Raw genomic sequence first — 26,686 nt, 5'->3', positions numbered from 1 at the left:
CAGCTGTTCCTGATCCTACTCGTCGGACCTGCCTACTTAAAGCTGTCCAGCTCACTTTATCTCTGCCTTCGCCTTGGTCACATCATAAGAAACCATCTCCTGCGGTTCTGTTAAAGTCTGGCTTGCTGACTTTCCTTCTGGCTTGCCGTTGCTCCAGTTGGATCCCTGACTTCTGGCCTGGCCGATTACCCGATCTGGTTATTGAACTCTGGACTGGCTGACTACTCGATCCGGTTACTGGACTCTGGGTATGCTTTGACTACGCTTACTATATTTACCTTTTTATTAAAAAACAAGTGTGATTTAATTGTACTTCTGTCTCGGTCTGGTTCATGGTTTCTGACAGTAGGCGAAGGCCATGAATTCAGGAGATACAGTCAATCCACTTGTCGGCAATATTTTTTCCAGATTGGATGAGCAAGATCACTGCATTTATCAGTTTGCCATAGCGTTACAAACGCTCCTGAGTCGCACGGCTCACCTGGAATCCCCCACTGTGGCTGCATACAACCTGAGTTGCAGGCCATCCCTGCTGCTGCGCCAATATCTGTGCAGACACCCGCCACTATAAGAGGTATTTCTGGTTCCGCTCCGCTTCCCGAGCGATTTGGGGGTGATCCAGTTCAATGCAGAGGGTTTCTCAACCAGGTTGAGATTTACTTTGAAATGCTGCCCAGGCGTTTCCCACGGACAGAAGCAAAATAGGTTTCGTGATATCTTTGCTTTCTGAGAGAGCCTTGGCCTGGGCTAACCCTCTATGGGAGACGCAAAAACCTGTTGTCTTGAGTTACCCTGACTTTGTGGCCTCATTTAAAAGGGTATTTGACGTTCCGGCATGCTCCGCTTCTGCTGCCAAGTGCCTCATGTCCATCAGAGTACGAGAACTGTTGCCGACTATGCCATTGAATTCCATACTCTGGCAGCAGAGGTTGCTTGGAACAATGAGGCCCTCGTGGCTGCTTTTTCTCATGGTCTCTCGGATTCCATCAAGGATGAGATAGCAGCCCGAGATATACCCACTGAGCTGGTGAGCTTGATCTTGTTTGCCATCCTCATTGACTCCAGACTCAGAGAAAGATCTTCTTTGAAAGAGCGCTTGCAGAAGCCTCCTGTACGTTTGCCTCCGAGCTTTGCAGTCCCACCCGTGCCTCCCTCACCTCCCATGCCTCCTGATACCGATTCGGTCAGTGAAGATGAACCCATGCACTTGGGCTTCACACGTCTCTCTCCGGATGAGAGCCATTAGGAGGAGGGAGAGATTGTGCCTTTATTGTGGCCAGGCAGGTCACTTTTTGAAGTCTTGTCCTATCCTTCCAGGGAACGCCCGAACCTTGAGGTCCTGTCATGGACAGACCTTAGGTGGCGTTGTTTCGTCCCCAGTTATCCAGAAGGATAATCCCCTGGTTTCAGTCATCCTTTCTTGGGCTGAGTCGTCCATCGAGATACAGGCTCTAATCGACTCGTCTCTCTCCAGATGAGAGCCATTAGGAGGGAGAGAGAGATTGTGCCTTTATTGTGGCCAGGCAGGTCACTTTTTGAAGTCTTGTCCTACCCGTCCAGGGAACGCCCGAACCTTGAGGTCCTGTCATGGACAGACCTTAGGTGGCGTTGTTTCGTCCCCAGTTATCCAGAAGGATAATCCCCTGGTTTCAGTCATCCTTTCTTGGGCTGAGTCATCCATCGAGATACAGGCTCTAATTGACTCGTCTCTCTCCAGATGAGAGCCATTAGGAGGGAGAGAGAGATTGTGCCTTTATTGTGGCCAGGCAGGTCACTTTTTGAAGTCTTGTCCTACCCGTCCAGGGAACACTCGAACCTTGAGGTCCTGTCATGGACAGACCTTAGGTGTCGTTGTTTCGTCCCCAGTTATCCAGAAGGATAAGCCCCTGGTTTTGGTCACCCTTTCTTGGGCTGAGTCTTCCATCGAGATACAGGCTCTAATCGACTCTGGGGCTGCAGGCCTGTTCATTGATGCTGCATTTGTTTCACAGCACTCGATTCTGCTGCAGCTGCGTGACACTCCACTTGTCATTGAGGCTCTTGATGGGAGAACTTTACAGCCTGCCCATGTGACTCATGAGATGGTTCCGTTGTCCATGGCCGTAGGGGCTCTTCACCATGAGATAATCCAATTTCAAGTTATTTCCCCTGGTGACCCTATTACCCCTGGTGACGCTCATCATGGGGGGTGTATAGCGCAGGAGAGCCGCCTCCGCCGCCTGTTTGATCACAGCGCCGGGAACAGCCGGCGCTGTTATCAAATAGGCGGCGGAGGCGGCTCTCTTCCCTGCACACAGTGCACAGGCTGGCTGCAAAATGGCACACAGGCTGCAATGGGACACACTGGCTGCAATGGGGCACACTGGCTGCAATTGGGCACACTGGCTGCAATTGGGCACACTGGTTGCAATTGGCTGCAATGGGGCACACTGGCTGCAATGGGGCACACTGGCTGCAATGGGGGATGCCTCCTGTACCACGTCCTCTGTCTCTGACCATCTCCTGTACCATGTCCCCAGTCTGACCATCTTCTGTACCACGTCCCCAGTCTCTGACCATCTCCTGTACCACGTTCTCGGTCTCTGACCATCTCCTATACCGTGTCCCCAGTCTGACCATCTCCTGTACCGTGTCCCCAGTCTGACCATCTCCTGTACCGTGTCCCCTGTCTCTGACCATCTCCTGTACCGTGTCCCCAGTCTCTGACCATCTGCTGTACCGTGTCTCCAGTCTCTGACCATCTCCTGTACCGTGTCCCCAGTCTCTGACCATCTCCTGTACCGTGTCTCCAGTCTCTGACCATCTCCTGTACCGTGTCCCCAGTCTCTGACCATCTCCTGTACCGTGTCCCCAGTCTCTGACCACCTCCTGTACCATGCATGCAGTCTCTGACCACCTCCTGTACCTTGTCCCCAGTCTCTGACCATCTCCTGTACCATGTCCCCAGTCTCTGACCATCTCCTGTACCATGTCCCCAGTCTCTGACCATCTCCTGTACCATGTCCCCAGTCTTTGACCATCTCCTGTACCATGTCCCCAGTCTCTGACCATCTCCTGTACCATGTCCCCAGTCTCTGACCATCTCCTGCACCATGTCCCCAGTCTCTGACCATCTCCTGCACCATGTCCCCAGTCTCTGACCATCTCCTGCACCATGTCCCCAGTCTCTGACCACCTCCTGCACCATGTCCCCAGTCTCTGACCACCTCCTGCACCATGTCCCCAGTCTCTGACCACCTCCTGCACCATGTCCCCAGTCTCTGACCACCTCCTGCACCATGTCCCCAGTCTCTGACCACCTCCTGTACCATGTCCCCAGTCTCTGACCACCTCCTGCACCATGTCCCCTGTCTCTGACCACCTCCTGTACCATATCCCCAGTCTCTGACCACCTCCTGCACCATGTCCCCAGTCTCTGACCACCTCCTGCACCATGTCCCCAGTCTCTGACCACCTCCTGCACCATGTCCCCAGTCTCTGACCACCTCCTGTACCATGTCCCCAGTCTCTGACCACCTCCTGTATAAAAATATTTTTTAAAAACAGTCATTTTCGGTATCGGTGCTGTTTCGGTATCGGTTTCGGTTTTCGGCCTAGTGTATTTTTCATTTTCGGTATCGGTTTCGGCACCAAGAAACCCATTCGGTGCATCCCTAATGTCATTTCCACTGCTGGTTTTTTGATGGACCCAGAGAAACTTTCAGCAGTACTACAGTGGCCTCGACCCGTAGGTTTACGCCCTCTGCAGCTTTTCCTGGGCTTTGCCAACTACTATCGGAAGTTTATTCGTAACTTCTCGTCTCTGGTCAAGCCCCTGACTGATATGACCAGAAAGGACGGTAACCCACAGAGTTGGTCTCCGGAGTCCATTAAGGCCTTTGAGACTCTCAAGGCTGCCTTTGTTTCTGCTCCTGTGTTGGCACATCCTGATCCTACATTGCCTTTTATCCTAGAAATTGATGCTTCCGAGACTGGAGTTGGCGCCCTTCTGTCTCAACGTCCTGACTCTGAGAGCACTATGCATCCGTGTGGCTACTTTTCCAAGAAATTGTCACCTGCTGAGTGCAATTATGAGATTTTAGCCCTGAAAGAATGGAGACATCTCCTTGAAGGTACCGCTGTGCCGGTTCTTATTCTTACTGACCATAAGAATCTTATATTCTTGTCTGAGGCTAAGCGCCTCCCTCTCTTTTCTTGTCCAGTTTTAATTACATTGTCTCATTCTTACCCGGTACTAAGAATGTAAGGGCTGATGCCTTGTCACAACAATTTTCCTCCACTTGCAAGTCGGAGTCGGTACTGGTTCCTGTGATTCCTCCTGATCGTATCTTAGCTACGGTTCGCACCAGTCTTACTTCTCCTTTGGGTGACAAAATTCTTGCTGCTCAGGCCCATGCCCCTCCTGATAAACCTTGTGACCACTGCTTTATACCAGAGAGTCTCCGTACTGCCGTGCTCAAGACTTACCATTCTCCCAAGGCAGCTGGCCATCCTGAGAAGAATCAACTCATTTGGGCCATTTCCCAACAGTTCTGGTGGCCTAGTCTACGGGCTGATGTTACTGCCTTCGTAGCTGCCTGTTCCGTGTGTGCTCAGATTAAGACTCCACTACACCTTCCAGTGGGCCTCCTACAACCCATACCCAGTGGAGAGAGGCCCTGGACCCACCTGTCAATGGATTTCATTGTGGAGTTGCCCAACTCCCAAGGCAACACTGTTATCCTTATGGTGGTTGAACGGTTCTCTAAGATGTGTCATTGTATTCCACTTAAGAAGTTGCCTACTTCTAAGGAACTGGCTACCATTTTTGCTTGGGAGATCTTTCGCTTACATGGGCTGCCAAGGTGATTGTCTCAGACAGGGGCAGTCAGTTTGTCTCCCGGTTTAGGCAAGCCTTTTGTGCACAGTTGGAAATCCAGCTTGCTTTCTCTTCTGCGTATCACCCGCAGTCTAATGGGGCCGCAGAGATAGCCAATCAGTCCTTGGAGCAATTCCTACGTTGCTATATTTCTGCCCACCATAACAACTGGTCAGACCTATTACCATGGGCAGAGTTTGCTCACAACAGTGCCTTGAATTCTGCCTCCCAATTGTCTCCATTTACGGTGAACTATGGTTTCCAACCTTCCATGTTGCCTGACTCGTTTGTTCCGCAGAGTATTCCTCCTGGTATGTAGATATTAGACGTCTAATATCTACATACCAGCAAGAGATGAAGCGTTCTAAGAAAATATAGCAAAAGCGCAATTGGATGAGAGTTGTTGTGGTGTTCCTATAGGCCCATACACACGATCAGACTTTTTGACAACAAACATGCAAATTAGCTGTTTTGGAGCAACATCCGACCGTGAGTACGCTCCATCGGACAAACTTTTTTGGTTTTCATCAGACTTTTGTTGGCTGTGTGAATGGACAAACTTTCTGGCAACAAAAGTCCAATGGAGCAAAGTCTGATCGTGTGTACAGAAAACCATAGGACTTTTGTACAAAGTACAAACAGGCATGCTCAGAACCAATGCAAAAGATCAGACAACAATACAGAAGTTGACCAAAGGAGGCGGTAAAGAGCAGAAAAACCACATGATTTGGTAAAAGTTGGCTGAAAAAGTCCTGCTGTGTGTATGCAATAGAAGTTTAGGGCCGACGCCCTTTGTACAAAAATCCAAGGGAAGGTTTGTACAAAGTCCTATCATGTGTATGAGGCTTATTGGACAAGTCACCCCTCCATCCTTTTGATCGATACTGCTGAGGTCACTCCAGCCAAGAGGAGATGTCATCTGAGATCTGGGGTCCTCACCTTCATCTGGGAGAGCCACCTGGATATCCAGGCTTGTCTGATTCGGTGTCGCTGACATCCGGATCCACCTACTCTGGTAAGAGTTTTCAATCTCTTTCACTTTAAGGATTCACCAGTTTTGGATTATATTTTACATTGAAAGATCATCACTTCACTGTTGGACTTTATATATATATATTATTCTTTTTTCCTTACAGGATTGGATGTATGTTATAGGACTCTAATTATAATTTTTGTTCTACACATTCATTTATTGCACTATGTTGGACTCTAATATTTATTTTTGAGTATTAGAATGTTCCAGTATTCTATATGTATCACTACTGCACTATTTGTTTTAGCGCTACATTTTTTTTGAAAATTTGTCACATTCTTGGGTAGCTGCTGTTTAATTCATTTTTTATTAGGTTTGCGCAGTTATATTACACTTTCCACTTAAGTATTTTAGGGTGGACGGGGCGGGGGGGATGCACGTAAAAGGATCTTTACATTAATGCAGAGCATGTATTACGGTAAAAAACCTTTAGCCTCTACAACCACTTTAAAATCAAAAAGTGCTTTTGACAATATAGTGTCTATTGTTACATGTCAGTAATATATTCATGCAAGCATGTAAACTTACCGACAGCTTCACTTTAAATCACTGCTTAACGGTGACAGATCTATTAATCTGTGGAAGTTAACATTATAAATGTCTGTGCCCCATACTGAGAGCGGTGGCATGGACACTACAGCTGCCTTTAAGCTCACAGTGAGAAGTGTTTATGAACCAGACCATAAAAATAACATCATTTATTCCTCAGCACACCTGAGCGGGAAAAAGAGAAAATGACAAAAGCCTCTGAAATTCAGCTCCGGGAAACCGGCCTGTGATTTCTACAGCCCAACGATTTCTGCTGCAATGCTCTTCTGGGCACACGTCAGTCACAGCAGTTGGTCCCGTGCTTCCACCAGGGACGGGTGGTGGATTGAGTCATTGTGCTCAGCGGGTGTGATGTACCGGTGATTGGGAGTAAAAGAAACGGAACCTGCGGTCCACAGGAGTTTTCGACTCACGTTATATTAAATAAGCTGATGTGTCAATCTTGCAAGGGGGGAGGGGGGGGGATGAAAATTGCCAAGGAAAGATGGCAAAGCTAAAATGACACCGGAGAACGTGATCAGATGGATATGGGGCCTGTGGTATGGGGCATGAAGAGAAGACGTCAGGCCCCTCTCTGGAATGGTCTGCTCTTCAGATGAAAAGTTCAAAAAGATTTGTTTAAAGTGATTGTAAAGGTAAAAAAAATGAAATAAATAACAATCATGTCATACTTACCTCCACTGTGCAGATCATTTTGCACAGAGTGGTCCCAAACCTCCTCTTCTGGGGTCCCCCCCCGGTGGGTCTCTCGGCTCCTCCCTGCATCTGATAACCCCTTAGGGCGGTGATGGGGAACCTTGGCACCCCAGATGTTTTGGAACTACATTTCCCATGATGCTCATGCACTCTGTAGTGTAGTTGAGCATCATGGGAAGAGTAGTTCCAAAACATCTGGGGTGCCAAGGTTCGCCATAACTGCCATAGGAGAAGCGCTTCCCCCCGAGGGGGTTACCTTGCATGCGCACTCCCGAGTCCAGCATTCGGCATCCATAGAGGCCGAATGCAGGACTCAGCCCCGCCCCCTAGCGCTCGCGTCACTGGATTTGATTGATAGTGGTGGGAGCCAATGGCTGCGCTGCTATCAATCTATCCAATCAAGAGCAGAGAACCCCAGATGTTTTGCAGAGACAGCGTGCCCTTGCCGGGTCAAGTTCAGGGGTCAGGTAAGTAAAACGGGGGGGGGGGGGGCGGTCACTGACAAGTGTTTTTTCACCATAATGCATAGAATGTATTAAGGTGAAAAAACACAAACCTTTACAACCCTTTTAAAGAGGAAGTAAACCCTGATGAGTTTACTTCCTCTTTCATTCCCTGCAAAGGTAAAGCATAATGGACTACTGTGCATCCCATAGTAGTCCATTATGTGTCACTTACCTGACACAGGAGCCAGCGAAGTCACCGCTGTCCCCTGTAATCTGGAGCATCCATCTTCTCGGTGGGTCTCGCTGCTCCGCCGCTGTCATTCGACGAAGCCGCGATGACGTCACTCCCGCGCATGCGCACGGGAGCCACCACTCGCGGCATATCGCAGTTGACAGCGGCGCGCTCAGTGCGCATGCGCCGTAGACGGCTGTGCCTGTGTTTTGGCAAATATCTCCTAAACCGTGTAGGTTTAGGAGATATTTCTTGGACCTACAGGTAAAGCCTTAATCTAGGCTTACCTGTAGGTCAAAGTGGTTTGTAAGGGTTTACAACCACTTTAAACCTGAACTCCAAGCAAATATAAAAGACATAATATGATGCAGCTCCGTGTTCATCATTTTATGTATTTATTAAATGTAAACGGTGCGAGTACCTACATTTTACTTGATATTAGCATGTGCAGCAGAGCTCAGACTGGGTGAGGGAGAAGCAGAACAAAGCCAATGAAAGAGAAAATGAAAGAGAAATGAAATCATCGGTCTGTAGCTTCCTCTTTCACTGTCCAGTCACAGGTTGGGGGGGGAGACAAGACCTGGATTTGTTACTGAACTACAACAGAGAAAAAAATAGGTCTCCTGCCCTGCAAGACAACACTGTGCCATGTGGCAGAGCTGTGTACATCTCAGGACTGGATGGAGATGAATACCTGGAAGATAACATACCTCCCTTACACCTTAAGCCATTTGCATGCAGTTCAGTTTTAATTATATTCTTTTATTACTAAGTAAATATAATGTGTATATTTAATAATAATTAAAAAAACTAAAAATTAGTAAAATAAATGAACAGTTTGCACCTTCAGGGCAGCGGCTGTTCTAATGCTACACAGTGAGCAGTTCACTCACTTCCCGGCATGGCCAAAAAGCCCCGGTAGTGAGAACCATTCCGTATGATGATCTGCGGATGTCACAACCACACCAAGTGCAGGAGAATTAGAAGGGGGATTGTCTGGTGGTCCACGAGTCTCCCAATGGAGATGGGGGAGAGCTGCCGGGCTTTACATAAACAAACTATGATTCTGAGACGGCCTTTTTCTAGGACATCAAATGTTTTTGGCAGGTTCAACTATGAAGTTGGAACCATCGATAGCTTGTTCAACTAATCCCTCCAGTGATTGTTACCCCCCCCCCCCAGGACAGGGACTGGTGTGAATGTACACTATATTTATGTGTAGAGCCGGGCACATTGATGGCGCTATACAAGTACCTGTAATAAATAAATAAATAAATAATATTCCTCCTACCAATACCAGTGATGGGGCAATATTCTTCCAACTAGTACCAATGATGGGGCACTATTCCTCCAACTACTAAGAAACTATGGGCACAATTCCTCCAACTAATACTAATGTATGGGCACTATTCCTCCAACTAATACCAATGATGGGGCACTATTCCTCCAACTAATATTAATGTATGGACACTATTACTCCAACTAATAAGAAACTATGGGCACTAGTCCTCCAACTAATACTAATGTATGGGCACTATTCCTCCAACTAATACAATGATGGGGCACTATTCCTCCAACTAATAACAATGACGGGGCACTATTCCTCCAATACTAATGTATGGACACTATTCCTCCAACTAATACTAATGTATGGACACTATTCCTCCAACTAATACTAATGTATGGGCACTATTCCTCCAACTAATACCAATGATGGGGCACTAGTCCTCCAACTAATACCAATGATGGGGCGCTATTCCTCCAACTAATACCAATGATGGGGCACTATTCCTCCAACTAATACTAATGTATGGACACTATTCCTCCAACTAATACTAATGTATGGGCACTATTCCTCCAACAAATAACAATGATGGGGCACTATTCCTCCAACTAATAACAATGATGGGGCACTATTCCTCCAACTAATACTAATGTATGGACACTATTCCTCCAACTAATACTAATGTATGGACACTATTCCTCCAACTAATACTAATGTATGGACACTATTCCTCCAACTAATACTAATGTATGGGCACTATTCCTCCAACTAATACCAATGATGGGGCACTATTCCTCCAACTAATACCAATGATGGGGCACTATTCCTCCAACTAATACTAATGTATGGACACTATTCCTCCCTCTATTGACCATAGATGATAATTATTTGTACATCCACTGACCACCATCTCAAGGATACTTGGACATTTTCTAATCCCACTGGCTACAGTCTGCCCCCCCCCCCCCCCCTTAAATTTGAAGGACAGTAAACTGGCCCGTATTGAGAAATTTTGAGAAGTTTTGGAGGCCCCTGCTCTACATTGCTTGTTTTTAAACCTGGACAATGCAATATAATAACCAATTCTGGACAATGCTATATAATATACCTGATATAAAAATCGAATCTTTGGCACTTTTGTGTTGTTGTTTGACACATTGTATACTATCGAGTCCCCCTTTAATTATTTAGGTAGCGAAGTACAATTTAATTCTATCATGCTCTTGTTTTAGATAATACATTATACGAAGCCCCATTATTAGTTTAAATGTGCAGCACAATGCTGACCTCTGCTGGTCAAATTTCATTACTACACAAAACTCTATCCAATGTGACCTTTTACTTGGTTTTAGGATTCACCGCAGGAAATCCTCCTCCTGTATTTAATTTATGGTTTAGAGCCCTATGGCCGATACAAATAAGGATGACAAACAGGGTTAACATAAACTTACCATTTGAAATGGACCTGAAAGTGTGCCTTGGTCCAATGTATGGTATACCAAAATAAGGGGGCAAAAACATTCAGAAAGGGATGGCTCTTTATTGACTTTGGCTCAGTCACTGTGTGTTTGGAAAAGGCCTGGGCCATCTCCACTTGCGGATTGGGAATGTAGCGGGCAAAGCAGGCAGACTTCCACCTGCCTAGCTTTTTGATAACGTGGTCCGGGACCCCTTGGCGGGAGCCTGTTTAGGCTGCCCCGATACGGAATGAGTTTCCGGAGTACTGCGTAGGGTTCAGATGAAGGTTACGAAGAAGTATTCTGATGTGTTCCATGAACCGAGCGGTGTTCAGGGGCTTGGTATGAAATGGTAGGAGTGGACTAGAGTCTGGTTGTTCAGGCAGTAAAGACAACAGCCGAGTGAGAGTGGTGACTGGACACCAGATGTTATTGGTTTTATAGTAATGGACATCCGTACCGGAGCCAACTTGCTGTGTTTTAGAGACCGCTAAATGTAGAATGAAATGGTCTTCGCAGCGGACCAGGTGGCGTTTGCGAAGCATGCGGTCTCTGGGGCTGTTACAGGTGGGCTCTCCTGGTCGTAAGAACCCGTAGAAGGCCAGATACATGGCCGCTTGCAAGACCATGCTAGGGAGAAGACAGAATGGTGATGTAGCCAGGATATTTGACATATTCCTAAAGATAACTCCCATAATGGGCAGGCGTTCGGCGCTGACCACTGGCTGGAGCTTCTGGACACCACGTAAGACGGCCCGTATAGCATGGAACGTAAATAATGAGGGTTTCGTAGGGTCCTGGAGTGACAAGAAATGTTGGACACCGGCTAGATACAGCCGGATGGTATTGTGGGATAGCGCAAGCTCCGTATGGCAGTAAGAGACAAAGGCCAGGACTTGTTTGACACAGGATGTCTCTCTGCCATGACGCGACAGGAACTTGTGGAAGGCCCTCCAGGCCGTCTGGTAGGCCTTGAGGGTGTTGATCGAGAGAGAGGAATTGATGAGCTGGGTTGCTGCTTGAAGATGTGGAGCTAGTCCAGGGTCAGCTGAGACCAAGCCGGGATAGCTGCTGACATCGGTTCGGCTCCGGGCATCTGTTCGAAAAATGAAACGAAATTAAAATGGGAGAGGGCATCTGCTACAAGATTGCGCTTGCCGGGGATAAAGGAACAGTAGATGTTAAATTGGAACTGTAACGACAGCTGAACCAGCCTACGTAAGAAGGACATCACTGCAAGGGACTTGGACCTGCCTTTGTTTATGATCTCTGCTGTGGCCAGGTTATCTGTAGTAAAAGCCACGGTTTGGCCCTGTCAAGCTGTGGCCCCAGAGGTGTGCTGCTGCTACTATAAGGTACAGTTCAAAAAGGGAAGATGTGTCGGTGAAGCCAGTATCTGAGGTGGCCAGGGAGCTGCGAACCAAATATGGCCAAAAATTGCCGCAAGGCCTGTGGAGGCAGCTGCATCTGTCACTACCTGGGGTGAAAGGGAAGACACCGTGGGAATGAACAATGATATGCCATTCCAGGATGAAAGGAACTCCTCCCACATAGAGAGGTCCACTATTGCTGCGGAGTCGAGGCTGAGGACCTGCTCGGGATCCTGTGTGTGGGACAGGAACACCAGTAGGCGGGACACGAAGGAGCAACCCTGGGGGATGATATGCATAGCAAAGTTGAGCATCCCGAGAAGGGATTGCAGCTGTTTCTTGGTGCACCCTCTGGAGTGGGTGAAGTCTCGCAGAACTGCCCTGATGCGGGCCAGTTTATCTGGGGGGAGGCTGGCCTGCATGGCGCAGGTGTCCAGGTTAACCCCGAGGAAGGTGATGGACTGAGCTGGACCATCGACTTTGTGTTCCGCAATAGGGACATTAAGATTCCTGAACACAACCCTTAACTTATCGAGGTCCCCGGGGGGTGAGCCGGGTGGCTCTATCAAAAGGAAGTCATCCAGGTAATGGATGACCTCTTGGCACTGGGCTTTGTGTAGGAGGATCCACGTAAGCGACTGCGCAAACGTGTCGAAAAGCCAGGGGCTGCTTTTAGACCCGAAGGTCAGCTTGGTGGCAAAATAATATGCCTCCCTCCATTTGATGCCATGCCAGCACAAAAGAGACGGGTGGATGGGAAGGAGCTTAAAGGCATCTGAGATATTGGCCTTGGAGAGCCAGGTGCCAGTGCCCGTTTTGAGTATAGCCTGGATGGCCATGTCTACGGAGGCGTACTTGAGAGAAAACTCTTCGGAGGGGATAAGTGAATTCAGACTGGGGATGGTAGATGAATGAGGCGCTGACAAATCGTACACCAGACGTAATTTATTGGAGAACTTGCCCTTGACAAGCCCAATAGGGCTGACTCTCCAGGTGTTGGAGGGGGGCTGGGTGAACGGGCCTATCATGAAGTCCCGATCTAACGCCACTTGCAGGAGCTGGTCTATGGCCTGTTCGTCACTGGCCGCCGACCGAAGGTTCCGGCACTCATGGGTCACGTGAGGTAGTGAAATGAGACCAGTGTGGAAGCCCTCCGTAAAACCTTGAATAAGGTAGGTGGCCAGAGAGGGAGTGGGGTGTGAGGAAAGGTAGAAGCCGAGCCATATGACATTGACCCGGCTTAGTCACGCCTTCTTTAGCTGCTTGACCTCACACAGGAGCCTGGGGTGAGCCCTTTGGCAAAGGGTGCAGACGGCATTGGCTGAAGTTGCAGGAACCGTAATTAAAGTAATTGCAGATTGCTGCTCCTCCTACTGTCCGGACTGGGCACCCAAATTTGTCCAACTGAGGCAGGCGTGCAGGGGCCTGCTGACCCTGAACTGCACAGGAGGTAGAGGGACTTTCAGAAGGACGAGCTGATGTCGAGTTGGCGCACCAAGTGGCAGTATGGGTGGCCAACTGGCAGATTGTGCAGAGGGGTGAACGAAGGCCCGCAAAGTGGCGACAAAACAGCTCGGTATCCATGACACTCCAGTCAGTAGACATCTGGAACTGCAGGAACCAGGCAGCCGCTTTAGCTGAGAAAGAGCGGTGGTAATCATAGAAGCCAAAACCCCCGTATTTATAGCCCAGGTTTACCATGGTATGGAGATACTGATCCAGCTCTTCTCTCCTGCTGGGGGAGGCTGAGCAGATCACATCCCTCATCATGCTGAAGGCCAACGTGAACTCCGTCACTGATAGCTTCCTGTCCAACCTGGGTGTCATGGTTATGCAGTGATCTTCCTGTGTTTGCTTACCTCCCCTCATGTCTTCAGACTAAGAGGCCAGCCACTTCCACCTGGTGGTTTTTATAACCTCTCTTCTAAGCATGGCTCCACCCCAGGCCCTATCAGGGAGCCCTATATTAACCTGTGCACTGCAGGCCATCAGGGCTGATCAACCATTGTGTATTCCTTTGGGTGTTAGCTTCCTGTTTCCTGCCGTGTGCTCTGCTACTGTTTTCCGTTACCAACTTTGGCGTGTCTTGACTATCCCTGTTTGCCTGTGATCCTGACCTTTTGGCGTGTACCCGACTATTCTTGTCTGCTTGTGGCCCCGACCTTGGCTTTGTCCCTCACCATCCCTATCCTCCTGTTGCCTACTGTGGGCTGGGGGACCCTGGGGGTCGTGACCTAGAGCCAGTTGCAGCCAAGTCCATCCTCACCACCAGAGGCGCTGGTGAACACCTGCTGGCTCTTAGACTCCGCACCCCAGGGAATCTTACGCTCTAACCCCAGTGGGATCTGTCCCCCGTCTGCAGCAGTCAGCCGTAGGGTCCACAACCTTGCGGTGCACTCCAGATCCCTACGGTGTGCACCTGTCACCTCGCCTCAAGGTGACCTGACACTGGGATCTTTAGCTTTAAGGACTACCGACACATCCCCTCACGTGTAAGCCTTGTTCTCCACCAGGTCGTGGACGGAGATGAGCAGGGAGGCGAGGTTGACGTCCTTGCCCTCCAGGATGTCCTTCCTGACATTGGCTGGAACCAAGTGGGAAGGGTATCCACGGAACTCCACGGGACTCCACCCTGTGGTACCTGCAGAAGGAGTAGCCACTGCCTGGGCTACCGCGGGGTCGGGGGGAGAAACGGGTGGGCGGGTCTCCAAGAGCGCCACAGAAACTGAGGTGGCCAGGGATGATACCAGGGTGTGAAGCTGCGTTATGGCAGAAGAAATAGAATCCAGGGAAGCTTGCTGGGTGCTGGATCCTGCCATGGCTGGAGGAGGGAAGAGGAGCTTGAAGAGCTTGGCTTTCTTGGCTGTAGCAGGAAAGGGCACACCTCTACATCTTAACTCTGAAGTCAATTTCGGAATGGTCCATCCCCTAAGGGACTGCACGCTGCCACTTTCTGAGGCTGGAGAGGGGGACAATGGGGCCGTGAGATCCTCACTGCTGGCTTGGGACATGGTAGTCCTAAACCTGGGTTTGCCGACTTGTCCTCGGGGTTGAAGTTCACTGAGCGGAACCTAGGGAAGCACCGTCCAAACGGGTGCAGGGTGGACCTACTGAAACTCGACTGACCTATAAACATGAAGGCAAAACTTGTTGAATGTTCCAAATACCTGTCACAGATAACTGACTAAAACAGTGACTTTGATGGGTGGCAGTGAGTTGAAATGAAATTAAATGAGACAAACAAACAATGAAATGTTGCCTTAAATGAAATGAACATCTGCCATGACAGAGGAGCGACTCGGTCGTGTTGCAGATGCAACTGACAACGAACTGGACTCTGGAGCATGTACTGAAATGAGGCCAATGAGCAAGGCTCCCCCGGAACGAAACGGAACATTGCAAAATACAACTGGATTCGAACCGGGACGCAGTACGTGACAATGAAATGAATGATTCTGCCATGACAGAGGCCCAGATCGCCATGCCGTAGCTTGCGACTGAGCACGAAACGGACTCTGGAGCATGTACTGAAATGTGGCTTGTCCTGGGGCACGCCGGGACGAATTTAGTGCATAGGTGTGCCTATATTCATATCGGAGCGTGATTGGTGACAAAGAAATGATACCCATGACAAAGACAAGAATCAGAGGGTGAGCCCATGATTGACAAATGAATCCTGTCTCTGGAGCATGTACCGAAATGAGGCCAAACAACTGGGCACACCGGAACGAATCGGTGCTTCTATAAATGCGACAGGATTCGAATCGGAGCATAATAAGTGACCAGAAATGATATGCCATGACAAAGACAAGAATCAGTGACCGAACCAATGAATTGACAAGAGAATCCGTCTCTGGAGCATGTACTGAAATGAGGCCAAACAACTGGGCACACCGGAGCGAATTGGTGCATTCCTGAAATGCGACTGGATTTGAATCGGAGCGTAATATGGGACAAGAAATGATGTGCCATGGCAAAGACAAGAATCAGTGACTGAACCTGCGAGTAACTCTGTCTCTGGAGCATGTACTGAAATGAGGCCGAACAAACTGGGGCACACCGAAGCGAATCGGTGCATCGGAGATGCGACTGGATTCGAATCGGGACGCGGTACATGAGTAGTTCGTGAGCTCAGTATATCGCAGTTTAGTGACATAAAAATACATGAAATGAGAAATGGGAGCCGAAGCCCTACCTGCGACAGCCGGACCAGACGTGCTGTACGACAACTGCGACTCGAGTGTTGCGAATCTCGGAGAACGACAACACACGAACGCTTAACTCATGGACACGAAGACGGACTCGTAACACAAACTCACGAAGATGGGACTAACGAACACGGGAACTCATGAACACTGAACTCACAACGTATAATCTCGAATAGTCGGCTCTAGATCTCTGACGTAACAGATATCGTGCACAGGAACCGACAAGGAACACAGCCGAACGGGCTGGTTAAATACCCCTCCAGGCTCCTCCCATAAATTCAGGCCACCATACTGGCCTTCTTATATGTCAGAGACTGAATGAGGAAGTGTTCTTTTTGTGCAATGCAGCCAATCAGGTGCTTCCTTTAACTCTTACAGAACAGGAGCCTTAACCACTTCCGCCCGGAAAGATTTACCCCCTTTAATGACCAGGCCATTTTTTGCGATACGGCACTGTGTCGCTTTAACTGACAATTGCTCGGTCGTGCGACGTTGTACCCAAACAAAATTGGCCATTTTTTGCGATACGGCACTGTGCCGCTTTAACTGACAATTGTGCTGTTGTGCGACGTTGTACCCAAACAAAATTGACGTCCTTTTTTCCCCACAAATAGAGCTTTCTTTTGGTGGTATTTGATCACCTCTGCGGTTTTTATTTTGTGCGCTATAAACAAAAAAAATTATATTTTTTTTTACCTTCTGTTATAATACAGATCCAAAAAAAAAAAAAAAAAAAAATAAATAAAACATGTCTTCATCAGTTTAGGCCAATATGTATTCTGCTACATATTTTTGGTAGGAAAAAAAAAATCACAATAATATTGATTGGTTTGCACAAAGGTTATAGTGTCTACAAAATAGGGGATAGATTTATGAACCTTTATTTTTTTTAAATATATTTTTACTGGTAATGGCAGAAATCTGTGATTGGGACTGCAACATTGCGGCAGACAAATCTGACCCCAAGTGACACTTTCTGGGGACCAGTGATCAGAGCTGAAAAAATGCACTGATCAATGTATAAATGACACTGGCAGGGAAGGGGTTAACACTAGGGGGTGATCAAAGGGTTAACTGTGTTCCCTGGGTGTGTCCTAACTGTGTGTGGGGGGGGGGGTGAGCTTACTGGGACAACACAGAGATTGCTGTTCCTGATCACTAGGAACAGCAGATCTCAGTGTGGTCTCCTGATCCAGTGAAAAACTGTAAAATAAAAAGAAAGAATATCTCCTGCGCTCCTGAGGTGAGACCGAAGTAGTGGGGAGGTCTCCCTTGCACCTTGGGTCCTTGAAGCCTCTGGAGATGGAGACAGAGACTTGGTGGACACCGAGTGGCACGGGTGCCATTGGTGCGGAGCATCGTACAAGCCTTAGTCCGAGATCCGAGCCGAGGTCAAGTCCAGTTTGGCAACAAAGTATAAAAGGGTTAATCAGAAGAAGAATGGTCCAGATCCAAGCCGGGGTCAGTTCCAATCTGGCAGCTGAGTACAAAAGGGGCAAAGAAGTAGAATGGTCAAAGTACAAATCCGAGGTCAACAGCAAGCAGCAAACAAGAGTAGTCACAACAAGTTCAGACAGATCACACACTAGCACAGGAACAAGGGGGGACCGAAGACAATCCAGTAATTTGGCAGTGTCTGGGCTGGGCTTACATAGGGAAGTTTGAGGTCACTTCCTGTGTGCCTCCTGGGCATTTTCCCCACCTTTTTCCATCAGGTTGAGGGCACTTCCTGTGCGCCTCCCGGGCATTTGCCGGCTTCCCGGGCAGGTTCCACTGTATTGGCTGGAGAGAGCACAATAATCAGGGAAACAGGAAGTGCAAAGGAATAACATAAATAGGAAGGGGAGGAACAAAGAGTTCAAGGTTCACCAGAAACAAAATGCAAGGCAAAATTGTCCAAGGAGCTGTCCAGCATCTCTGGTGACTCAGCAAGAAGAGATACTGCTAGCTACTTCCCTACCTGGCCAATTCTGGCATTCCTCTCCTACATGTAAAAATGTAAATTCTTTTGTTAGAAAATGATATATATATATATATATATATATATATATATATATATATATATATATATATATATATATCTTTAGCAGAGACTCCAGGGAATAAAATGGTGGTTGCAATTTTATATATCACACTATATTTGCGCAGGGATTTTTCAAACGCAATTTTTCTTACAAAAAAAAAAAACTTTCATGAATTAGAAATAAAAACAAAACATGATGTTACACCAAATGAATAGATACCCAACATGTCATGCTTTAAAATTGCGCACACTCGTGGAATGGTGCCAAACTTCGGTACTTAAAAATCTCCATAGGCGACGCTTTAAAAATCTTTGCAGGTTACCAGTTTAGAGTTACAGAAGGTCTCGTGCTAAAATCATTTTCTTTTGCGCTAACGTTCACAGCAATACCTCACATGTGTAGTTTAAAAGCCGTTTACATATGTGGGCATGTATGCATTCACTTCTGCATGTGAGCATGAGGGGTCAGGGGCGCTTTAAGAATTTTTTTTTTTTTTTTTTACACTTTCCTTTTAAAATATATATATTTGTATTACTTATTCTTATTAAAAGGAATGTAAACATCCCTTGTAATAGGACAAGGGCATGACAGGTCCTCTTTATGGAGAGATCTGGGGTCTATAAGTTCCCACATCTCTCCTCTATGCTGGAAAGCCGAGAAAAAAAATAAAAATTGCAGGCTTCCCAGAAGAAAAAATGGCAGTGTTTACATCTGCCGGAAGTGATGTCAGGACTTTGCTTCTGGCGTCCGAGGGTCATAGAGATGGACGGGTATCATTGGGTCCGCAGTCAGCTCCATGGTAAACCTCCTCCGCTGGTGGTTTCATTCTCCGGCTCTCCAAACGTACGGAAGAGCCCGGAGAAGGGCGGCTGGAGGAACATTCCCTCCCACCAGCCTGTAAAAGCAATCAAGTGGCTAAAGAGTAGCTATGGGGGCGTTTACTTTGCACCTGCTGAAAAAAAATAAATAAAGATATCTGAAGGAGACCTGCAGCTGCGCCCATCATCCAGATCTCCACTCAGAGTCCAGGACGTCATATGATGTCCTACGGGTGGTGAAGTGGCTAGACGCAGCAGAGGTTGCAGGTTCAGATCCGGGTCTTGACAATCTTATTGGGTAGAACTATGTGTCCAACCAAGACCAGGGTATTCCACAAGCAATGCAGCTTCAACAGCAACAAGGGACCCACACATGCATTACAGTAGAGCCCCACAGATAAAATGTAAATCATGGTGTCCTGTTATTTGAAGGAGTTTAGAAGTTTACATTTCTGACAATCTCAAACTATTTCCTACCCTACCTGGCTCCAAACCCTACTCCAGAGTTAGCTACCGCTCCTTAATCCACGCCGCCCATATCCTATCAAATTTTTTGGGGCAGTTATGTCCCAAATAGGTTGGCCTATATAGAGGTAAGGCCACATCCACCAGGGTTCTTCATTGCTGTACTGCTGGGGTGGGGGAGCCATTTTTAGAGGATTGCTTTCCTGGCAAAGAAGGCTGTGTAGACTACAAATAGCTTTTTAGATTGTGTTGTCTCCAGTGTATCAACAATACCCAGTAGCAGTGGTATCGGTTTGCGTAGGACATGCAGCTTGCTGATAGAGTTGATATCCTTAACCATCCCTTCCCAGAAATTTTTGAGTCACTGACAAGACCATATAACATGGATGAAGGAGCCCATCTTCAGGTTGCATTTGGGGCAGACTGAGCTCCTGGTGGGGTACATCTTGGCTAGTCGCTCTTGGGAATAATATGCTCGGTGTAGAAACTTAAGCTGGGTTAACCTATCCTTCGCAGAGATCATGAGGGGAAGGCATTGCTGAATACCCTCCTCCCAATCATCGTCATCGAGCGCCGGCACGTCCGCCTGCCATTTTGAGAACAATCGGGATACTTTGGAGTTGTCCAGTCCGACAAATTCAGAGTAGAGAGCGGATAGGGGTTTAAGGTCTTCCGCCAGACTCAGCATGCACTCAACATTAGTTGCCTCCAGCATGATAGGGAGGGGAAACTGAGCTCGGTAGGCATGGAGGAGCTGAAGGTACCTAAAGAACATATGGTTAGGCACTCCGCGGTCTCTTTTAAGAGTATCAAATGAGCACAGCCCATATCGGCCAGTGTTTTCATACCATACAGGGCCCATATCGTTGGTTCCAGGATTGACCGAAAGTGTGGCAGTCTTGGATTCCCCCATAGTGGAGTATGTGTGGACCAGCTGCTGGGTTTTTCCACTTTAGTCCTCAACATCTCCCAGACTCGAAGCGTAACATGCATTGATGGGGTAATGTGTGGGTTGGATCTGGGACCCCTATGAATTAAGTTCCAGAGTTCCGAGTTGGGCCAAGTAACGTCACCTCCAATGTAGCTGCGGGATTGGCCGGCTCCTTGGACAACTACGATCTGACCATCATAAAGACCGCTAACCAGTAGTATTTGACAAAACAGGGCATTGCCAGACCTCCCAGAGTGACTGGCAATTGTAGAGTGGTTTTGGCTATTTTGGGGGTGCCGCCATTCCATACAAAAGGAGATAAGCAGACTATCTAGGTTTTTTTTTAAATGCGTGTGGGATGGGAACTGGGGTTTGTCTGAAAAGATAAACAAATTTAGGTACCACAGACATTTTAATCAGATTAACTATACCAACTGGGGTGAGGGGTAGTGTTTTCCATAGAGTACATCGTTGAGTCAGGAGGGACAACACCGGGGTTAAATTGAGAGGGGTAAATTGTGAGATGTCTCTGTGTATAACAACACCCAGGTATTTGAACTGTGAGACCCATTGCAATGGAGTATCAGTTGGCAGCCTATCGTCCGAGGAGTGTAGTGCAAAGAGGACCGAATTTCCCCAATTGACACGTATGCCTGAGTACCTGCCGAAGATGTCTATAAGTAAAGGGGCCTCCCTTAATGAGGTCGTAGCATTGCTAAGGTACAAAAGGATATCATCGGCGTAGAGGGATGTTTTTTTCTTCTACAGGGCCTATTGAGATGCCGCAGATAGTCAGTAAGGAGTGCAGAAGGATTGCCATTGGTTCTATAGCTAGTGCAAAACTCTGGGGAGAGTGGGCATCCCTGCCTAGTTCCTCTATGGGGACAGAAGGTAGGTGAGAAAACCGACCAAGTGCATACTCTAGCTCATGGGGATTTATACAGGGCCTGCACCCAGGAGATAAATTTGGGGCCAAAGCTGAAACGGGGCAGGACCTCCCATAGATAGACCTATTCCACTGAGTCAAATGCTTTCTCAGCATCCAGGGAGGACACTGCGTCAGAATGGGCGAGGTGATCCCCAGAGCCCAGAAGCATGTACAACCTCTGCAAGTTTCAATCTGTGCCCTTGCCCGCCATGAATCCGGTTTGATCTTTGTGTACCAGAGCTTGGACAACCTCATTCAGTCGCCTAGCTAGGATCTTAGTAAGAATCTTAGCATCAGCATTGAGCAAGGAGATAGGATGGTAGGAAGTACACAGCTCAGGGTCTTTACCTAATTTCGGTATAACCACTATGACCGCATCCGCCATAGAAGCTGGGAGAGTCCCTTCTTTTAGGGTCTTGACTATCATCTCATGCAGTTTGGGTGTCAGCTGTTCACTATATTGTTTAAAGAATTCCGGAGGGATACCATCCCCCCGGGATGTTCCCTGCCTGCAGGTCACCTAAGGCTTGTTGAACCTCTTCCATTGTCAAGGTGTTCACGCGCCATGGTGGTAAGGGTGGTAAAGGACGGTGACCTGGTCAAGGAAGGAGTTCAATTCTTCCCCTATGTAGTCTACCCTAGAGGAGTATAGGTCGCCATAGTGAGAAGCAAATCGGCCATTGATGGCTATAGAGTCAACCACAGAGACACCATTGGCGTCACGTATTCGGGCAATAGAGGAGATTGGTTGCTGCTCCTTAGCCAACCAAGCCAAGAGCCGTCCAGCTCTTTCACCCTGCTCAAAGATGCGCTGCGGATTGTGGCAGTTGTTGTTTTTTAGCTTTTGTCACCCTGAGAAGCATCACCTCTGGGTATGCGGCTTGCATATCTAGATATGTAACCGGGTTGCGGGATAAAACATATTGGGAATCCAGAGTTTATGCTTTAGCCTTGGCCTCAGCAATGGTGATAGCTGCGTTCTTCCTAGCTCGGGAGATAGAGGACTGGTAGCAACCCCTGGTGTAGGCCTTGAATGCGTCCCAGGTGCTGTCTATAGAGGTAGTTCCTGCATTTTTCAACCAAAATTTGGATATGTATGTGGAGATTTCAGCCTCTATTATGGGATTAGAGATCCAGATTAGAGTCACCACAGTCTCTCAGGTGGGGGTGTTTTTGTTTGGAAACTACACAGCACCGGAGCATGATCTGATATGCCCCTCTGGAGCATATCTACCTCGCGGACCCGGGAGAGCAAACCACTGCTGACATAAATCAAGTCTATTCGTGACATAGCATGGTAGGACGTGGAGTGGCAGGTGTAGACCCTGTCCGTCGGGTGTTTCCACTGCCAGACGTCGGTCAGGCCATAAAAGGGATGCCCATTGCAACAGAGGAGAGTCCACACCGGCCCCTCGAGACAACCTATCCAGAGATGGGTTCAGAGCCATGTTCAAATCTCCAGCAATAATGAGATTATCGATGGAATATGCAGAGAGGAGAGGAGTTAGGTACTTTAAAAGAGCAATCGTAGCCGGTGGCGGTATGTAAACACCTAAGATAACCATATCAATGGTATCAATAACAACATGAGAATCTAATGCCACGTACACACGATCGGAATTCTCGTCGGAAAAAGCTCTGATGGTTTTCCCGATGGAATTCCACTCAAGCTGTCTTGCCTACACACGGTTACATCAAATTCCAATCGTTTATAACGCAGTACAACACGTATGACGGGACTAGAAAAAGCAAGTTTAATAGCCAGTAGCCAATAGCTTCTGTCTCGTAGTTGAATCTGAGCATGCGTGATTTTTGGCGCGTCGGAATTGCATACACACGATCGGAATTACCGATAGAAAGTTTTTCCGTCGGGAAAATTGAGAACATGCTATCAATTTTTGGCTGGCGGAAATTCGGACAGCTAAATTCCGACGGGGCACGCACACGGTCGCATTTTCCGATGAAAAGCTCTCATCTGTCTTTTTCTGGCCGGAATTCCGATCGTGTGTACGCGGCATAACATTAGTTATCTCATCTGTCATAAGAGAAATAAGGAGTTTGCCATTGATGACTAGTTCTTGAAGGCGCTGTCATGTTAATTTGCGCTTCACTACTTCAAGAGTTGCTGACCTGGAACAAGCACGCAATCAGAATCATAGGAGCCCTTCATATGCATTGCTTGTTCCTTTGCATTGCTTGTCAGTGACTCACTAATTAGTAAGGCAGAGATAAATGACAGTCCTGGAGCTTGAACCTTTAAAAACATGTTAGGAATGGCAGTTCCCATACTATGCTATCCTGACAGTTCCTTTTATTATTATACAGAATTTATTACAGCACCAACAGTTTGCGCTTGTGCTTTATAACAGTAGGGCAGACAGTACAGTTATATTACAATTCAATACAGGAGGAATCAGAGGGCCCTACTCATTAGAGCTTACAATCTAGAAGGGGGGGGGGGGGGGTCAAGTGACAAGGACCGTATTTGAACATAGATGAAAGAAGCTAAACATTATGGCTGCTGTTGGGGCTACCACCCTTGTACCTAACCATTGCTTGCAGTGCTGCCATATTATTAAATGCCCAAATTCTCTGGCTAAATGCAGCTTGTGTGATTTCATTAGCTTTCTTATAACCTTTGAGATGTGAAAGAGAACGTCTTTCACTGACGTCATGCCTCCCCCCCCCCCCAGGGATGTTCCTGCAGAACTTGGAGAAGAACATAGTTTTTAACACCATCCCTTCCTAATGCATACAGTGCCCAGAGGGCCAAATGCTTACATGTTTAACAGTGCACCTGCCCCTTACATAACTGAAGAGGCGGACACACTTTCCTGTTTATGAGATTGCTGGTTGTTCATTCTCAAGTGTTATGAAAACCAAAGGACAGTTCTCCTGCTGTTTGTGCAAAGAAGATTTCAAAAGGAATGCTAGCATCTGACTGGTTGCTACTGGCTACAGCAAAAAAAATTTTTGTGGAGTAGTAATCAGAACTAGGTCAGATCAAATAAGCACTGATAAAATGTATACCTATATAAGTACCTGAAATAATAATAATACCTAATTCTTTTCCCTGCATTTTATTTTTATATTTTTAATTTATAGTGGTCAAAATGAGTAAAAAGTTGTTCAAAATAAAATAGGGAACTGCAGCAAGTCGGTCAGGGAATAGGGCAAGCGATAGAGTTTCCTGGACGGCAAGAGTTAACCTCTTCATAAATCTAGAAGTAAAGGAATAGGCTGTAGTACCTTATTTCTCACTCCGGCAGGCTTCTGCCAAGCTCTGCGACTGGTCCCCCAAAGCCTCTACTCTTCTGCGCTCCGGCTGGGAGTCACATTCTGATGTCATCATTTAGACCCCTTTCACACTGCCAGCATTTTTCAGGCGCTACAGCGCTAAACATAGCGCCTGTATAGCGCCTGAAAACAGCGGCTCCATTCACTCCAGTGTGAAAGCCAGAGGGCTTTCACACTGGAGCGGTGCGGTGGCAGGGAGTCACAAAAAGTCCTGCCAGCAGCTTCTTTGGAGCGGTGAACTCACCGCTCCTCTACCGCCGCTCCCCATTGAAATCAATGGGGCAGCATTACGATACCGCCGGCAAAGCGCTGCTTTAACCCCTTTTTGGCCGCTAGCCGGGGGTTAAAACTGCCCTAGAACGATGAAGCCCGGGGCGGCACAGTGTGAAAGCCCTCTTACAATGCAGGACTAACTTACTCAAGTCCACCCACAACTTTAAACGTGGGAGAGAAAAGGAGAGCACTAGGTGGCAAGGGAACAAAGAATATGGTATTATTTCTTACCACCACTGGAGATCATTGAAGTACCGGTATCTATTTCAAGCTTCCAGAGGAATTGGCCAGATATGGTGTGTGTGTATATATATATATATATATAATCTATATATATCTTGGGCTTTTCAGCCCTTTCACACAGGCCGGGACCTTAAAGAGGAAGTAAACTTTCCTCTATAACTTTTACCTATCGGTAAGCCTAAAATAGGGCTTACCGATAGGTGGTGTAAATATCTCCTAAATTAGATATTTACATTACATGCAGTTAGTGACATCACTGGCGGATGCGCTCTTAAGGAAAGGCCAGCCGCACCGTTCCTTCTGAGCCCAGTGCCATAATCGGCGGCTCCTGCATGCATGCATGGGAGTGACATCACCGCGGTTCTGGCCAGTCACAGAGCCGCAGTCCGCGAACCCGGAAGCAAGACAGGTGAAGATGGGAGTCTGCTGTAGCTCTGAGATAACAGTGTGGGAGGGCTTTGTTTTAAGGCAAGTTTAACATAATGTGCTAATATGTGATGCATACTAGTACATCTTGCCTTTTCTGCAGGTTGTGGAAAACCAACAAAAAAAAAGCCCTTCAGGACTAAAGTTCCCCTTAATCAGGGTTGGAGGTTCTTTTCCACCCAAAATCTTTCTAGGCCACCAAATTCAGTTTGTGCACTCGCATGGCAGCCGCTGCATCCCAACTGACAGCTATGGGACGGCCTGCATGGAGATATGCAGAACACCTGTGGAACCCTGTACAGGTAAACAGGGCCCTCAAATATGGCACGGATTCATACACCATGTGTGAATGAAACCTAACAATCTTGAGAAAACTGCAAGTCAGTTTGCCCTCTTTCCCAGAAGCCCCCCCCCCCCCCCCCCCTGCATGGGAGAGAGTCTCTGAGTATTCTAAAACTATACTCTTCCTGTCCATCTTAACCACTTGCTTACTGGGCACTTAAACCCCCCTCCTGTCCAGACCAATTTTCAACTTTTAGTACCGATGCACTTTGAATGACAATTATGCGGTCATACACTGTACTCAAATGAAATTTTCATAATTTTTTTTCCCACAAATAGAGCTTTTTTTGGTGGTATTTGGTCACCTCTGCGGATGAAATTTTTTGTTAAAAAAAATGTAAAAAGCCTGAATAAAAAAAAAAAAATATATATATATATATATATATATATATAACATTTTAAATATATACAGTGTATATATTTTGTTATAAAATTTTGCAAACAGGTAATTTTTCTCCTTCATTGATGTACACTGATGAGGCGGCACTGATGGGTACCGATAGGTAGCAGTGATGGGCACTAATCGCTAACACTGATAGGCAGCACTACTAGGTGGCACTGATTAGCACCACTGGTCGGCATTGATAGGTGGCACTTGTGAGCATTGATAGGTGGCACTCATGGGCACTGGCAGGTGGCAGTGGCAGGTGCCACTGGCAGGGGATACTGGTGGGCACAGATGAGGCATAATTACCTCTTCCTCTTCGGGGCTGATGTCCCTTGCAGATGAGCCGGTGATCGGCTTCTTTTTTCTCCTCACGCTGGAGAAGAAAAGAAAAAAAACGATTACCGAGCTTTTGTTTAG

The 26,686-nt window shown here is 47.4% G+C and overlaps 1 long non-coding RNA gene across 1 annotated transcript in view; it reads right to left on the bottom strand.

Moving 5' to 3' along the window:
• The window catches only part of LOC143934938 (uncharacterized), a 109,068-nt gene that overhangs the window by 70,936 nt on the left and 11,446 nt on the right, over positions 1-26,686 (bottom strand). The gene's annotated exons all lie outside the window — the stretch shown is intronic.

This window comes from Lithobates pipiens, unplaced genomic scaffold, assembly GCF_037356315.1.
Source record: "Lithobates pipiens isolate NorthernLeopardFrog02 unplaced genomic scaffold, aLitPip1_a1.2 Scaffold_28, whole genome shotgun sequence".
Lineage (NCBI taxonomy): Eukaryota > Metazoa > Chordata > Amphibia > Anura > Ranidae > Lithobates > Lithobates pipiens.
Note: the sequence above shows the minus strand (reverse complement) of the source record. Positions and strands in the feature narration are given on the sequence as shown.